At 39.3% G+C, this 18,705-nt stretch overlaps 1 long non-coding RNA gene across 1 annotated transcript in view; it reads right to left on the bottom strand.

Moving 5' to 3' along the window:
* The window catches only part of LOC134858417 (uncharacterized), a 71,257-nt gene that overhangs the window by 37,260 nt on the left and 15,292 nt on the right, over nt 1–18,705 (bottom strand). Inside the window, exon 2 of the long non-coding RNA XR_010164958.1 lies at nt 15,762–15,794. This is a non-coding gene — a long non-coding RNA (uncharacterized LOC134858417). The remainder of the gene's footprint in view (nt 1–15,761; nt 15,795–18,705) is intronic.

The raw sequence follows: 18,705 nt of genomic DNA, 5'->3' as shown, positions 1-18,705 counted from the left end.
GCACATTTGCGGCAGGAGCTTTGTGCCATGAAATACATGCATAAAGCCAAACGTGGCCAACAAGCGGACAAATTGACCACTCCACAACCTTGACACCGTTGACACCTAGACACCTATCAGTGCTCGGTCCGTTTTTTAACACCCTGTGAGTCTGAGAGGAAGACATGGTAAGGCGGAATTGAGGTGAGGGTGTTTTTACGCCGGGGAGCTTTGGGCAGTTGAGTTTAATTTGGGATTTACAAGTGACATTGTGCCCCCATGGCTGTCTTCTTACTGGCCCAGGTTTATGGAGTGAGACAGTGGGGTCTTTGCCTTGTGATTAGCAGGCCTGCGACCAGCCATGCACAAAGTATTATAGCCCACAGCATTATGTATCAGAGTTTACAGACCCCCTCTATCTCTGCAGACCCCGACGATCAAACCCCCACTTCACTCACACCTCTGGAAGGTCAAGCCTCTCAAACAAGTCAATAACTAATGAAGATGTGCAATGTCTCTTCTAGACAAAAGGAATTTAAAAAATGAAATTATGAGAGAAATGTGGATGCACAAAAATGGGACACACACACACACAGAAAAACAGATTAATATTATTAAATGATTTGGGGTTTCCAACTAAGGGGGAAAGCGGAGTATGAACTGTGAACATCCACATGACGACCCGGAGGCTTATCTCACTGAGGCTGTTTGGCTTAAGCCATGGCATTAATACACTGATAGCCTACGGAATAGCCAAGCATAAAATGAATGTGAAAGGATGAAGAAACAACAAGAAAAGGGAGGAAGAAAGAGGATGAAAGTGGTTAGGCCTCCAGCTTAACAGACCAGAAATATAGGACTACCAGAAGCATTACAGGGAGGCCCTTATTGATATGAGTGTTATTTCTAAGACATGCCTTTGTCACTGGTTTACAAACAAAACGGAGACCGACTAATAGAAATAACTTTTTAGGAAAGTTCTCTGTAGGCCGCAACATCTAGATATGTATAAATATCGAAAGGGGAAAACAAATAATGAACATAGACACATTTATCAACAAGACAGAATAATAAGGTGCAATAAGACTGATAATTGAATTTGAACAAACATAAAGATCCGGTAAAACGATAGGAATTGAAGAAAACAAACCCTCTGAACAGCCTTTGTAACCTAGCCCATTGCTAAGGCTTTTATCCCTTTATTTTATTGATTAAAAAAATCCCAGAGGCACTAAAACGTACAGTCAATGATTAATGTCCCTCTCAGAAAAAGAAATTATATGGAATAAATTAAACTACTGCAGCAGCAAATTGAAAAATAAGAATGTAAATGAGCTTTGAATACTTAATATCATAGAGAAAAATAGGCAATGAGGCCCAAAAATGATGAGGGATTAGCACAGAAACATGACATTAGCTCTAATGGCAAAGAGTAGATTTTTTCTACTGTCAAAATGTAACTGTCGCATCTGATTCTCTGCCAGGTAAATGAAAAATGGGAGACAGCGTGAGGCAATCGAAAGCTCTAACCTTGTTCACAGGGTAATGAAATATGGATCCAAAGGTGCATATCAGTACTCTTAAGTCTGAATTAAGAAATAACGAGAAATAACGTCTGTTTTACAAGGCAATCATAGGTACAAAATGGCACTTGTCAGTTGTATGATTCTACTGTGTGTCATTGAGTCAGAGCTTTTGAAAATAACAACAGACATATAAATAAAATTGTTCCTGGAATGGAAGATATATCCAGATATTGACCGGTTGTAACTTCATGATTTCCCCCCAGTGCTTTACTCACAACTGTGCGGCAACAAACAAGCTCTTAGTACTGAAAATGCAGTTTTGGGCTGCTATCCTGCCTTCCACATTACTCCTGTAGTTATCCTGAAGGAGAGAGGAAAGGTGTGAACTGCATCAAGCGAGGCTCTCTCAGTTGGAACCTTTAATTATAACTTCACAGTATCAGTTACAGCAACCTTGCACAGATGCTAAAACCCTCAGAGGCTTGGCTACTCTACCTTACTTAATCTGAGCGGGAAGCACTGAGACAGTGCTGTACCATCAGCCAATTCAATCAGAAGCCAGGACGGCACCACATTCTGCATCAGGGTCCAATCGCAGCGCAAAACAGTTTGAGTCACATGACCCAGCTACTTAGCATCCTTCATCAACACCTGTTTCTTTTTTTGTGTGTACAATATTGTTATTTGCCTCTTCCTCTCTGCCTCTCGCAGGCTCTCTCTTTCCAGAGGATACGGCGAGGTCTGTGCGTGCAGAGCTAAAGACGCTATAAAAATTGCTGAGGTATAAAATCGAAAGTGCTCAAGCTGTCTGCGACTGGAATTGCTGGCTGGCTTTGGCCTGTTGGAGGTGGTGAAGGATCCCCTGGCCAAGACCTGCTAATGTTGTAAATCAGAGAAAGTTTGAGCTTGTTTGTTTACATATTACCGGCTTTACAGAGGGCCTACTACACAACACAAGGAGCTGTGTTTGGCCCAGGCTATTGTATGGGTCATAAACCTAAAGAATATAATGGCTGTGTGCACCCACTCCTGAACTTGTTCACTGGTAATTCTGTTTTGTTCAGAGGAGGGAAACTTGTGTTACTAACAAACATTTGTAAAAGAACAACAAGGTTTTTTTTTCAGGTCCATATTGTGAGTGTAAAGGGAATTTTAATTCTTCAGAATCAAATGGATAAACAGATTGATTGAAGCTGCAGGCAAAATCATTTGTCACAAAAGTCATAGCACATTGTCAACACACAGATCCAATTCAAATCCAAAAAAGACATTGTTTATCCGGATACCTGTGATACACAGCCACAGAAAGATGAAAAGCGCTCAGTAAACAAGTTTTTACAAGTAGAACAATTGTTCTTTTTTCACTAGAGCAAAATCAGCACAAAATGCAAAAGCCTGAAAAAAATACAATTAGTTAAAAAGTAAGGCTTTTTTATGACTCAGACTCTCTTTGAAAACCTACAGGGTGAACATGAAATGTCTTTTTGTATTTTTGTGTGTGTGTGTGTGTGTGTGTGTGTGTGTGTGTGTGTGTGTGTGTGTGTGTGTGTGTGTGTGTGTGTGTGTGTGTGTGTGTGTGTGTGTGTGTGTGTGTATAATCCCCAGTTGGTTCACTGATATATACTGTGCCACCATCGTATACAGTACATTTTAAAAACATCCACTCAGGTGTTACCGAGTCTATCCAGGTGCACTGTGAGCCAAAACACTTATCCTTGAGAGAGATCAAGCTTGCTATCTTATCAGTGCTTACAGTGGTACACGTACAGTAGAAGTACACTCAGCTACTCATGCAGACCCTTCTTACAGGAGATCAAACGCAGGTCAGAGACTCCAACATACACTTGCTTATAATCTACACACGTGTAAGTTGGTTGTGTGAATGTGTGTGTGAAAGAAAAGAAGAGAAAGTAAGGGGGAGAGCTCAAGGATTTTTCCGTGTGTGTCAACAGCAGTGGTCTGGTTGTTTTGCGACAGAAACAGGCACAGCACAGGAAACGCACCACTATGTGGCCAGTCACAGTTGAATTTCTTCAGTGATAAGGATAGATTTTTTCAGAAGCCTGACAGTCCATCCTTACAGCGCCATCATGCATTTGCTGAGGTTGGATCAGTAAAGCAGAACACAGAACATGTAGTGTGTGTCCTTTTAATCGGCAGACTAATTATGGCGAGTGTTTTCACTTTATTTCTGGTATTATTCAAACAGAGTGTGTTTCAAGCCTGACCTTATCCACATGTGCTCACAAAGTCGTAAGTACGTAAACACATGCACACAAAAGGAGGGGGAAAATGAAGGATGGAGGAAGGTGACGGGTAAACAAATTCAGTGTCATATTCTCCTGCTGTCTTCACTGTGCCACTTGGCATTTTAATGGAAGGGAATCTGATGTAACATATAGTGGTAACTACAACAGCAGCCTCGTACCAGAGGGTAAAACTTAACTCCTCAGACCTATGCATTAAACATATTGTAGAATAGAGTGTAACATTTATCACTGTCATTCCTAGAGAGTTTGTGTAAATTTAAATGCGCTCAAGCGTGCTGATCCCCCCCTCCTCCACAATGTATGCGTACAATGCCACCCCAAAGCCCATTTTCCTGAAATCCTTCTCATTGTTCTGCACGACCATACCACCAAACAGCTATTCATCTTTGGGGAATATGCTGTACAGAAATGTCTTTGTATGTGGGGCCTTTTCCTGTTGCCATGTTCCTTGTTTCATATATAGCTGTTCACCTATTTTTCATGGTTTAATAGCAATAAAAAAAACGACATGAAAAAAAAAAATCCAACAAGATTGCATATTTGTTTAGCCGTAAAGCACATTTGCAGGCTGATTTCAGCAAGATATGTATAACTGATTACCTGAAAATGTGTTTCTGGCAAAGGGAACATTTTGTACATAGAGGTTATATGTGGAATTTCTGATTTGACCATTTTATAATAAGCAATTATATCGCTATCATCTATTCCTGTTACTGGGTTTTAACTCTGACCTACAGATAAGAGTATCAGCCACAGAAAGCTCTGAAGACAATTAAATAAGACTTTGTAGATTATTCATGACAAGTACTTTTCCAGGATTGTGAGCTGGAGTAAAATGGAACAATAATGTCTTTAAGTGTGGAATATATCGGGACTGTAGTGCATGGCAATGCCAGCTGACACATTAAACATTAAAACAAATTACCTAACCTTTACAACTTGCAGTGCCAATAAGAGGAAAAATGACAGATCATGGGTTATTATTCACTGAGAGATCCTATACATTATAATGATGTCATCAATAATGGCCATGATATCACGGCTCTCTGTGCTTTTAAAAAACATTTAAGGGAATTACTTTATTTGAAATCATCAGTCCTAGTCCAGGCCTCGACCACTCAACTGGAAAAAAAGGACCGAGTCTTTAAAAGATTGTAAGGGAGGCCGAAAGACAGAAACAGAGAGCGAATAAAGCGTGCTGAGAGGGGAAGAAAGAAAAATGTGCCACATTATGTTCCTGTTACCAAATGGCACTCGTGAGTCAATTTGCCAAATAATGCGAGCAGAACTTGACTGAAGAGGCACATCAGTACTGCTAACGTGCACGATTCTCAGTGACCAGCAGACGACAAATATATCTCATCTGACAAATAACAGAATTATCCTGAAGGGGTTTACAGTCAGTGGTGGTCTTTCATTTTTTTTGGCCTGGCTGTTGTGTTCCCTGCAAGTAGAAGTCATCTTGATTGAAGCCAGAACATTAAGCCTGTATGTGTGTTTATATACATGATGTTTTGATGCTTGTGACAATCCATCTTCCCTCTCTTTTTGCACTGCACAAAGAGCTCAACAAACCTCACTTCAGTCATACTGTTTGAGCACAAAAATGAACATCATTTCCTCACATGAAATCTCTGCAGAAGATTTGTTTTTTTATATTGTATTTGTGCATGTGTGTGTGTGGACACCTGCATCTGTGTGATTCTGCATGTTTGACCCACATGCACAAGTCTTTGTTTTATATATCCCTTTCTACTTGTTTTGTGCTTCTAGGTTTTCTGTGATGATATTCATTGTTTTTAAACTAGGTCTTGAAGTCCGGTTACTTGAATGCATTTGTATCTACAGGTTTGGATTAAGAATAAACAAATAGCCTGTCTTGTCCCCTTCTTATTTTTGATCTTCACTATATACTGCATTTGGAAATACATACCCACGATTTCTTGCTGGACAGTGTTGCATTTAAAAGAAAGTATTATTAAATATTTTTGATATAATCATTATTATATGTTTTCATCCACATTTTATAGTCTTCATCCGAGTTTGCTAGAGTGGCCAATGGCCATAGTGATGAACAAAATAAACAGATTTTTTTTACATAATAGGTCATATTTTATAGGTATGTTACATGTATACATGATGCATTGTTCCCACCGCCCTAAAGCAGCCAGTCCATTCTGTCTATGTAGAACTGAGTACTGCATCCCCATTGTCAGGGCTCATCAAACCCAGAGATATATCCAGATAGGAGATAGGCTCACATTTTGTCTCATATCCTTTGTTGTTAAGAATCTCTGTTTTTTTGTAAGCTATAAATGAATAACAAGAATTTGTTTTTTTATTTTGTGATGACGCCCCCTGATTGATGCCTTCTGTTCGCACTGATCATACATTATGGAAACCATTACAGCATATTGTGCATTTCAGTAAGGGTCATTTTCAGAAAGCCATTTTACTCCGCCGCTGCAGAAAATCTTAAATAAATTTAATTGTCTGCATCCACCATCAGAAATGACTTTATGCGTTTTGCTTCATAATTAAGAGCTTTCACATCCATAAACTTAAATCACTGTGCACAGCTGTTGAGGTGTAATTAAAGCATTAAATATGTGAACGATCAACTCCCACTAAACAAGATGACACCAACACCCCCGGCACAGAACTTAGAGGTGAACTGAAAGCTGGCTGGGCTTTTTTCTAAAACTAAAACCCAGAGTGTTTCTGCCTTTCTTCTGTTTTTCAACTCTCAACTGTCAGTCCCATAAATCTGAGTGACTCGCCTCAGCATTAGCAGCTGAACTGATGCTAACACCATTAGCTGATGATTTAATGGCACTGTAGATGAGGACAGTCATCCTCTTTCTATCATTCTCTCTTTTTTTCATCCCCGCCTTCTGGCTGAGGATACAGGGAATCTGTGTGTTTTTGAGGATGAGGGTGGTGGAGCTCGTATCTCATCTACCTCCATTACGCCAAGGTCACTCCGTTGCTTTTCTTAATGTGATCAGGGAAAGTGTCACTTTTGCAGTTCTGTGGCAGTAAATAAGAACCGGCTCTAATTTGAATGTAGTGTACCAGAGGCCCTTTATGGGTTGTTAATTTAGTGTTTAAATACATTTAACAGTTGAGAGAGAGTACTGATTAGGCCGGCTCGCCAAGTGAAGGCTATTTTTCTCCCCACTATTTCCACTGACTTGCTGTAGATTATTATTGTTATGATGTGACAGATGAACGGCAGGCTATTTTGAATTAAGAGGAACTTCAAAGGCAAAGAGAGCAATAAAACCTGTCATTTTCCAAATAATTTCTCCTTTATTTCTCCTTTAAACTCCTCAATTGTTTCAGTTTCAAGGATTATTGAAATGAAAATGCAACTAAAATATATATAAAAATATATTATACCGTATGTCTAGACTTTAAAGTAAATGAATATACCAACCCTGGTTTTCTAGAAAGTAAAGGGAATTTGAGTAGTTTTTTGGAAGATTTAGCAGGATAAATACAGTTCAATAATCATAACTATAGCTTTATTAGTGTAGAGTATATTAACCTGAACCTGTTCTATTTGTGTTACCTTAGAATAAGCCCTTTTTTATATACAGATCAGGTATTCATCCAAAAAGTCGCTGTGTTGCATCGACATGTTTCTACAGTAGCCCAGAACAGACAAACCAAATGTTACCTGAGCGCTTTTAATACCGCCGTTATTCCTGCTATCACCTGAATTTCTTGCTTTCAAAGTAGTGTTGCGGAAAAAAGGGCCTATGATCAAGGGGCAGTTCGTAAACGATACCACACCTTGTGTTTTCTACATATTTTCTGTTGAAGCCATTAGATTAAGGTTATGGAAAGATAGTGGTTAAACATTAAAAAGGATTGCATTGGATGCATTGGGCCTTAAATAAAAAAACATATATAAACATAATCTCTATGAGTTGGGGTTCCATACATAGGATATGTTTTAGATATGTACTCCAGGTATATCTGTTTTTAAATTATTTAATGGCTCCCCATGATATAATACACAATGCCATACTTAACAGGGTTAAGTCAAAAATGTAAATGAATGCAGAAGGAAACATGGCTTCATTTGCAGCCTGCACAGCATGTTGCTCACTATGAGCCCAACAGGTTCAACTGATAAAGTCCTTGAGTTTTCATGTCTTTTATTATTTCTCTGTAAATCACCAGTTTCACCCACTTCCTCCGCCAGCTGAGAGCACACGGTGGCCATGAAAAGCCAATAAGGCCCAACCAGCCACCTCCACACAACAGATTTCTCCTGACACCTAATGCCAGTTATGAAATTGGGGGATAAGTTAATGTGTCACAGTAGCATTGATTTTTCATTTGCTTCTCACTGCCCTCAGTCCCAGAGTCAGCCCAGGCCTTTCCTTCATGCTTCAGGATGGATTACTGTGGCCCTCTTTGAAACAAGGCATTGTGGGGTGACAAGGGAGCCGATGCGAGTCTTCATGCGAGGTGCCACACCTGATTACAGGTGACACCATACCAGCGTCATCCACTGTGCCAGGATATCTCAAATATCTAGATCTACTCTGTGTAGTTTTAAGCAAACAAATAGTCTAGTAATTATTAGGATTTGAAAGTATGTCTAAATATTAACACTGGGAAATACTGCATGTATACAACAGAACAACTGAGAATATTTTAATCTATTTTTCCAATCTGTTCTGTTCTGATGATGTACAGAACAAGAAGGGGGCCTCTGCAGCAGGGATAAAGTGGTACAAGAAGTCTGTGGCTGGTCCCTATGAAAGGAAAAATACGCTCACGTAACAACAACACGGTGCTCAATGAGCTATGTCCTCAGTTCCATATGAGATTGGTTAATACAAAAGCTTGCTGGTGAAAAACATTGTCCTGCTCCCAGTGACAAAGACAAAGTGCCTGTGTTTGGCGTACGCGAGTCAAAGGGACAGGTGACGACAGGGAGGGAGACCAGGGAGGGAATTTGAATTTCACATCTAGGAGGAGGCAGCATGTCATTAAAAACCCTAATTTCAGTGTCAGGTAGACTTACAGGTGATCCATCATCTTGTCAGAAGAATTTTATTTTATTTTCAAAGGAGTTCAAAGCAGGCTTTCCAGACTTTTTACTTCAGTTCCAATTAGATTTAAACACAATTAACAGAAAAGTCTAGTCCCATGTGTGGTCGAGAGATACCTACCCGCTCAAGCAGATCTTAGGGAGAACAATTTATAATACGACTGAATAACAAGCACTCTGTTGAAAAGATAAAGCAACAGAACTCCTACAGAATGCATAAGCCTGCAGTAAAATGCAAATATATAATAATTAATAGATAATAATTACTTTAAAGTTCATATTCCAGTGTTCAACACAAAGCAGCTGCACTGCCCTTCATATACCACCAGCAAACTGCATATCAGCACCCATGAATGCCATTTATTGGTACATTTCTAAATGTTAACGCCTGTCAACTCCAATCTCTCCAAGGGAGGCGCTTGGGGAAATAAAATGCATTGGAGGGGACCTGAGAGGAGGACACACGTTAACCCAGATAGGCTGTGACAAAACACCATTACCTTTTCCTGTTCACACAGCGACGTACAGGACAGCCTGTAGTCCCCTGTCCCTGCGAGGAATCCATCTAAATGAGAGACACACACACACACACACACACACACACACACACACACACACACACTGAGGCAGAAAAAGTCTTTCAACATGTTGTGTAAACTTAACAGTTTTTAAGTGTGACTATAATTCTGTAAATACAACATATTTAAGATATATCTAATGTTCGTTAAACTGCTTTCAGGTCTGCTACTTTGCTATTTTCTTTTTTTTAAGTCTTGTGTATTCTGCTTATATTGGTGGAAGCAGTATTCAGATTTAGTACAACTCCTGCCTTTAAAATATTAACCAAGTAAAAGAACAAGTATTAAAGTATTAGTATTAGTTTAATGTTTATTACAAATGTGCTTTGAAGTATCCAAAGAATAAATACTTGTTATACAGTAAAGCTGTGGTTCCTGTCAGCTTCACATTTTTTTATTTGATCAATACTTGTGGATTAAGGTCTATGCAGCATCGTTTATGTTGTAGATTGTAGAAGATAAAGGTAATATAAGGTTGTTTTTTTAAGATCAGTTTTAAGTATGAATATTACAACATGATTGATTGATCTTAAGTAAGGATCTTAAGTAGTGACCTTTCCACTATTGACCTTTTTTTTTTTACTTTTCCCAAGTTTTCAAAAAAAAAGTAACTGTAATTGTAAAAAGAGGAAAATTCCCTCTAATAGGGAGTGAAATTAAAACTTAACATATTTAAGTATTTTATTTTGACTTTGCACAACTTTATGTGGAATATGAACAAAGAAATACAATTTTTCTTAGATAAAACAGAATGCATACAGTAAAAACCGAAATCCTTTACATGTGGTGCGGACATTGAAAGGTGGCAGACCTCAGACGGATGTGACACCAGCAGTCACACCACAGAGTGCTCCTGCTGGTGTCGTAACGTGGATATATAACCACTGTGGTCTCTACATCAGGCCGCCTAAATGGGCAAAAATGCCAGGGTAGCAAAAAATGGCGTACAAACCCAGGGCTTCATTAGCAAAACCTTCCCAGCATGCTTTGCAATGACAAATGATTGACTTGGAACAATATCTAAGGCGATCAGGATAAAGTACCAGCCATTTCAAGGCTCAGCAAAATTCAAATTCTAATTAGACCTTGCACCACATTCCAAATAAAAATGGGTCCCTAGGTGGTTTACCCTATCAGGTGTCTCTCCCAGACCACTGAAACAAAACGAATAAAGAAAATGATTAAAGCGATAACAAAGGCATAAAATTCAAATTATAGCAGCATCACATCTGGGATCTGTATGTCACTACACTACCATTTCTGCTCTCCCTCTCTTTTTTTCTTGATTCTCACTAACCCATTCACACATTCACATACACACAGCATTCCTTCCTTTCTGCATGAGGGCAATCAAAGACCAGGAAAAAAAGACAGAGAGCAGGAGAGAGGGAGAATGTGAAAAAGCAGGGAAATTAAAAGGTAGAGAGCGAGAACGCAAATAGGCTCTCAGCTTTAAGGTTATTAATGACTCCTCAAAAATGTGCGACTTTTCCAATCTCTCTGAGAAGCGCTTGAAGGAGCCTGCAGATGAAGCTGACCTTCACAATGTTCTTTGGTCTTTAGTTAAGAAATTCACTCACCATTATGGCATCATTAGGGAAACAAGGATAAAATTACTCCATGGTTAATGACCTATAAGATCCCCACCAAAATTTGTTTCAGATCTAATAAAACTGAGCTTAACACACTCGAATGAATTATGAGGACTGCTACTCGGGGTATTAAAATGTGGGGAAATAGATTTTCTGAAGCTAGGAGGACTGGACTTTTCAAATCAGATAGTAGAATGGAATTTTCTGGGCAATAAATTCTACCATGTCTCAATTTCATTTTTTTTTTACCTCACAGAATTTTTCAGGCAATGATGGAATCTGTGAGTGGGATGGCCTCTAAAAATTCATTGCCAATTGCCGTCTCCTCCTCTATCCCCTTAAGGTAGATAGATTGATGGATGAATGGCTAAATGGGCAAATAAGTGGGGAAAAGTATATCCGAACAAAAACTCTATGTATGATGGAAATGAATGATTAGATACACATATAGAGACTAAAAAATCCCAGAAGGCCCAGCAAAAGAGACCTGATACATTAAGATATAAAGTGCCTTTAAATAGTGGATCAAAATCTGTATTGATGTTACTTATTTTATGTGTTTAGAATTTTTCTAGCCTGCCACTATATTTAGTGCACAGCAGGGTCCTTATTAGCATAATGGTGGGGCAGTTGAGAGGACAAGAGGAAAACTCAATGAAGAGGACAAAATTAAGCTGCAGGCAACACGCAGCACATGCACATTAAAGTGTGCACATTAATGCACCTATGAAACTTTGCATGTAACAGGAAAAAAGGCATGGGGGGAGAAAGCTATTTGAAAAGCAGCGTTGGTTTAGCATGGTTTGGTTGCAGCCCCTGAGAAGGGGTTTGTGAGCTAATGGCATTTGCTCTCTTTAAACTTTAATCTTTCCTATTAATTCCCTGCAACTGGAGAATGTGCGAGAGTTAATGTTCCATGAACGTGTTTCTCACTCTGCAATCTCTTCAAGCTAATTACCTTCAGGTGCTAAATGGGGGGAAATTGCAATCCATTTGGAAGGGAGAAATTTCACCTCCCCTTTGCCTATGTAACACTGTGGGTGCAGTTAAAAAGAAAGAAAATCAAACATAAGAAGCCAGGGCTAGAGTACATTTAATCACAAAAATGGACACTCTGTGCTGAGCCCTGATTGGCTCAGCCATTCCAAGGTAGCTTTGGGAGAGTAAATTGCTTCCTGTAGTTTCCCGCCTCGCTGCTTATTTTGCAGGTCACTTGGAGGTCAGCAGGTGCAGCAGTGGACAAAACCCGGAGCAGATGTTTGATTGACATGGATCGCACAGATTGGCAATCAAAGTTTTCTGATGAGAAAGGAGAGGCTCACTGAATGGCCATTTTGAAGGGTGAACACCAAAGAGATATACAGAAGAAGTCACAATACAAATTAAAAGCAGATTAAGTCAACGTGACAGATTCACGGTTGCTTGTACGGAACATTAAATCTCTGGGAGTGACACGGTATCCGTCAATGACAGAATCAAGTTGCCAGTGTACAAATGATTCCCAAGTCAATCCCTAATCAGTAACGCAGGATGAACAGGCTCATTGTGGACAAATAGCTTTGATAAGTTTTACCTTTTAAGGGCTAGCCTGTGGTGGAGGGTATGTGAAGAGGAAGTGGAGAGAGATAGGGTCAGGGCGAGTGAACAGTGGGGGTGCTTCACTCTCCTCAGAAGAGTCTGGAGCGTGGAGGGTCACTTTGTCCCCTGTTTGATCTTTGTCTTCAGATGACACGGCAGGAAATTAAAGATGAAAGGAGGTTCTGACTACTGTCTAATAAACACAGAGGCAGAATGCCCTCATTTGCTGCCACATATCCGGTCTGAATATGTAGGAACTGTGGGTGATCCACATACAGACCAGGATTAGCAAAGTCCTTTTGTACACAGTGTTTTCAAAAGAGCCAGTTCATCGCACTCTGTCAACTTTAAGAATGTGCTATCAATATAACTTTATTTGTTCCCAAATCCATTATGAGTTACAAATTAAAAGCATTTTTTGTTTTCCAACTCATTGCCAAAGTCTCTTCATAATAATGCATAGCAAATGGACTCTTTCAAAGTCATTAGATACAGTGGCAGTGTTCAATTTATCACTGAATGTATCTCATGAGCACACTTAAGAGACTAAAATAAATATATATATCTAACTTTTGGTGGTGAACAATAAAGATGTGTTTCCCAGCCATATATCTTGTGTGTAATAATAAATGAATAAGTAGTGGGGAGTACTACAAACAGTCCATATCTTAGAGAAACACTCGTAGTGACAGCCCTTAGCTCCCACTGTGTTGAGGAATCTCCTACCAACAGCACTCCCACCCATTTATCTCTGTTGCTGTGAGCGGGAAAAGGAGAACAAGGGCAGGGAGGCTGAGAAAACATCAAAAGAAGAGCATCCCAGATAAATGTAGCTCTGTTTTTCTAGCTCTTTATAAAAAAACACCACCACGCTGGTAACTAAAACCCAAGAAGCAAGACAGTTTACTCGATTTCACTCTGTGTGGCCTTTGGCTCAGTCATATCACGCAAATTGCTTGAAGGCATAAGTAAACTGTGAATCGCTGCTAATGTTTTCAAGTGTTTTTATTTATTCTGAACCCCGTCTTCAATTTGTTTCCTCTATCTTCCTAAAATGCCAAAGCTATTTGGTTAAATCATTAGAGGTGTTATGGTCGTAGAATGGCTCAGGCGAGCAGCATCTATGTGTAGTATTCAAAGGTTATTTTCTTCATGAACACTTGAGGGTCCACTGATCCCTTGTAAGTGTCTGTTGGAAAATGCATTGACATTTTACATGAATGGAAAAACCCTCTTCAATAGACTCTCTTTCATTGCTCTTCAGGTTTCAGGCCATTATACCCGCAATAGGGGACCACTCAACCTAGTTTGGTATTACCTCCGAGAAAACCTTATGCTACTTCACTTACTCCATTCACAAATTTTGTTTGGAAGTGAGAGATATAAACCTTTAACCTGAAGAAAGATTGAGGACATGTTTGTCCGGTGTAAGCGTTATTGATTATATTTTATAGCTGGAGTTCATGAAAGAGATAATGTCTGGTCATGCATTACTGTAATTCTTAAAGCAAAGGTGAGTTTCTGCCACTACAGAACAAACATTGACGGTCACCCTAAGAAAACATCTATTTGTCACATATACTGTACATAAAGTGTAAATGAGTATAGGCACACTCATTGGTGGTGGAAGAGATACTCAGATCCCTTACAAGTTAAAGGTAGCAATTACACAATGTTAACAACACTAATGTAAGTCTTAGTTAAGTAAAACTGCAGAAGAATTGTTTGCAAAATGTATTTTAAGTATCAAATGCACAAATGTTTTTTATTCCAGTATTAATTATGAAGAATTAAGATTTAACTAATTGTAGCCGGTTTCAGTTGAGCTTATTTAAACCATTTTTGATTCAGCAATGTTTGGTAGTAAATTGATTGAAAATCCATTATAGGTTTTGGATGTCAAGATAACTTTCTTATCTTTACATGCCTTTGACTTAAATAAAAAAATATGTATATATATATAATGCAATTCAAGAGAATTACATGCAACCACTGCAATCTTTGTACATTTCACATCACATTGTATTATATGAATTGTCTGGGGGCTTTTTAAGTGTTGTTCTTCTAGGCTGTCTGCAGTCATTTGTGTTACTGTTTTGTTTTGTTGCATTATGTTCCTTGAAATTTTGAAGAAAAATGATTATCACCACCACAATGTTATTTATTTTTGACTTCACGGTTGCCGTAGGATTTATATGTGTTCTGTCCTTACTATGAAGTTAGATTTAGCAAGGGCAAATAAATGAATTTAAGTCAAACTTTCTCTAATCACGCAGGTTTCAGATATGGCACCAATCTCCACAGACAAGTCCATTCAATGCAAATGCTGCACCTGCCATGAGTTGTAAAAGCTTTAGCAATTTTCAGTGAAAACAGGGTTCACATCATTTGGAAAGGTAGACTTGCCATTTCACGCACCAGTATCCCAGCAATCCGTAAAGACCAGGAGACATTCCTCGACAGGATTAGAATTTTACGATCACCAGGAAAACGACTTCAACCCCAAAAAGTCATCCTCGCCCTATCTGCTTTTCTTGTTTTGTCCCTCACATTTTGATGTTGACTGCATGTATGTTGCATATATTGTTTTTTGCTTTATCTTAAACCATACATTTTAGGAAACACAATTTGTCAAGGTCTTCATAAGCCATATCAAGAAACATACATTTTACACTATAAAAAATCCTGAATAAATAGCTGCCAATTAAATCAAATAAACAACAATATATCCCGCCAGCTCTGAAGAGAGCTACAATACTAAAATGGTCAGAGACTATATGGATAGTAGTTGGCCAGGCTCCCGGTCAGGCTGAGTCGGTTTGCACTGATAACGTAGGTAATGGTGTTTCTGGAAGAGTGAGGCCAGATGAAATACACCACACGGACAGATACCACAGGCATACTGGCCCCTTCTGTTGGAAAATTTCATTTTTTCCGGCAGGAAGCCATGAATGCTGAGGCTGAATCCAAATCCGGTTTTCCGCACTTTATCAGCGTGTGGCCCACCAAGTGGTGAGATGGCGGGGGAAGCTAAGGGCTGAAGGGTGGGGGTGATCCACTCAGCCGGGACCCTCCACTTTAATCCAATTTACAGCCTCCCCCAGCAAAAGATAATTACAACCCTTAAACCAGCTAGCAGAGGGGTAGAAAGAAAAGGCCTCACTCACCCAAACTGTGCCTCTGGCCCCTGAAGTCTCCACCTAGAGAAGGAGAAGAGGGGGGTCTGTTAGCAGGACTCAAGCAAAGGCATTGTGACAAACTAAGAGTGTGTGTAGCTAATGAGGCAAAGTGATTTTTTTCCAGCAAATGGATGCCCGCTGGGCAGTGGTAGAATGCACCCCAGGACTTCTTTGCTCACTGATGTTCACCATAGATGTAGGGGAGGCGTATTTTAGGTTGGCATTTCAATAAATGCGTATAAATATATGTAGTTCAGTAAGTTGTAAAGCTTTCCGACTACTGTAGTCCTCATTTTGTTGTTTAACCCTCTATTAAAAAATATTTTCTGAAAATTAACACCATTAATATTTGAGTAGTCTATTTACGGAGTTACCATGACACATATGTTATTTTGTTGTGGTTGATCACAATAAATATATTTGTCATTGAATTAAATAGTTCTTGGATGCTCTTAAAATTAAAGCCTACAATTTAAACATTCTCTTTCTGGAGACTGCGTCTTTGTCATAGTTCTTTGAAGTGTGAGCAAAGGAATGGGGTTAACTTTTGCCAAAGAATGTCAAGAAATAATAATGAAGGGGCTCACAGGGGAGCGGAAACACTGGCCAGTCCTAATTAATAGAAGGAGAGACACTCCCAAAGTCTCCCATTCAAAAGCTCACAATGGAGTTTTCCACCAAGCAGAACCTGGAATGGAATATGGGAGGAGTGAATGGAGACAGGGTAAAAAAAAAAGAGAGACTCCAGCCCTCATTCTCTTTGCAACCATTTCTCTTATTGTATTTGTATTTTATAGCATTACCCACTAGGACTATGGTCCTATAGTCCATGTGCTATTCAGTGAAACTGCGTTCAGAGAATCCCACTGGTCAGTTTTGTAAATATGGGTCCTGGCAGTGCGCTATAGAGAATGGCAGATTTCCAAAACACATCCAATGCAGGCCTTTGCTCCTGCCCTTAATACATTGTTCCATCCCATCATCAGCCCTTTTGCTCTCTCCCTGACACCACCTCATTCTGTTTCAGGTGCATTAACAGTTGCAGAGTCAAGAGCATTGGTAGAATTACAGGGGTGGTGGAGAGTGGGGCTTATTTTGCCAGTCAAGTCAAGAGAGGAGGGGTTTGTGAGGGGCAACAGGAGAAGTGTGGACCCACCTGCCACTGATTATCCTCCCAGTTAGAGGGTTTAGTCTTGACCTCTGAACTTCAGAGCTGCCCCACACTACTAATCTGTTAATTAACCGAGAAATACCCTGGAAAAACTTTGAACAGCCATTGTGTGTGCGGGTGCATGTGTGCACGTAAGTGTGTAAAGGGAAGAGACAACAAGGGAAACACAGAAAGAGAGGGAGAAAGAGGGAGAGTGTGTATAGGAGGTACACACTGTGGCATGCGGTTACTGCATATATAGCTGGCACATTCTCCCGCTGCTGTGTTGCTGGATAAGTAGGGCACTTCGGCCATAGTTTTACATGGTCAGCACTTGTCTTTGTTGCCAGCGTATTCAGCGCTCTCACAGAGGAGGCCACCATCTCTACAGCTTGATGACAAACATTTGACCCCGAATGCACTCAGGAACCCAGTGGCACTTGGTTTCAACCGGGTTAGGGAAAGTTCACGATGTAAAAATATTACCAACATTACCAGGGTTATGTCCAGGGTGGCGTTTTTGAATGTGTTGTGTTGTTGGTCCAAAACACTTCGATGTTTAGTTTAATATCAAATAAAAAAGAGAAAAGCAGGAAATATCCATATTTGAAAGCCTATTTTTGCATGAAAAATGTAATCGGATTAATCGCTAATTCAAAAGATTGCCAAATATCGTTATTATTATCTATCGATAGTCAACTCATCATGACAGCTCATATTTACCGTCATTGGGAAACAGAAAATAAACAGCGTCCTCCTGTGGTCATCATCCAGTTCATAGTTTTGTTGACCCAATTAATGCATCCCGACAAATATGCTGTAGCTGTAATATGACAATAAAGGCTTTGAATTTGAAAAGCCATATTGTGGTACTTACTGTGATGACTATTAGGCCCTCGTTTTTTAGGGATTTAAGGGTCTACTATATTGTGTATGTTGAATAGTACATGTAGTGCCGTAATTCGCTACCATTTTATATTATAAACACTCAAAACCCCAACGACATGCTCCATTGTGATGCCTGTGGAGCAATATTGAATACCACTTGATAAAACCTTGGCCATCCTGCACTAATTTTAGAGCAGAGGTAACATGAGGAGAGGTTTGCCTCTTTAATTCATTCTTTTCCTGATCTTCAAGATCTTCAAATATTAAATTGTTCAAATAATTGTTTTTTTATTTGTTAGTTTTCATTTCTGTTGAGATACATTTGTATAAAGCTTGGGTTGTTCTTTAGGAAGATTGTTGTCGATGTCTGTTACATTACTTCAACAGTAAGTATATGTTGGACATACTCTCACTTACTGTCCCAGTTTCTTTTCATGATAAATAATATAACTAACTAGTTATAAAGTAAAAAAGACATCTGTTCATCCATTTACATTATATATGACACATTAGGACCTGTACTTTATTATTTCAGCTTATTTCTGATACATTGTTCTCACTAAAGTGACCCTTTAACACCAATATAATGAATTATATTTGTCTTGCTTCATGAGACACACCTGTTAGTCCTGCTGTAAACAAACAAAAATCTCGAAGGTTGCTTTGACTGGTGAGGCAGCTGATAAGTGGGGCAACAAAGTCAATTAGTTCTGTGTTTATTAGTATGTGACAGGTGCTGGGTCATGCAGATTAACTCACAACCCTTGGAGGGATGGGACAACAATAATGGTGAAACATGTCCGTCCGACCAGAAAGTAAAGGTAGCAAAAGAAACATAGCAAAGCCTGCTCAATTAATTATGTGGATTAATGAAGTTCTGCTTGATTAAATGTT

Source organism: Eleginops maclovinus, chromosome 22 (genome assembly GCF_036324505.1).
Source record: "Eleginops maclovinus isolate JMC-PN-2008 ecotype Puerto Natales chromosome 22, JC_Emac_rtc_rv5, whole genome shotgun sequence".
Lineage (NCBI taxonomy): Eukaryota > Metazoa > Chordata > Actinopteri > Perciformes > Eleginopidae > Eleginops > Eleginops maclovinus.
Note: the sequence above shows the minus strand (reverse complement) of the source record. Positions and strands in the feature narration are given on the sequence as shown.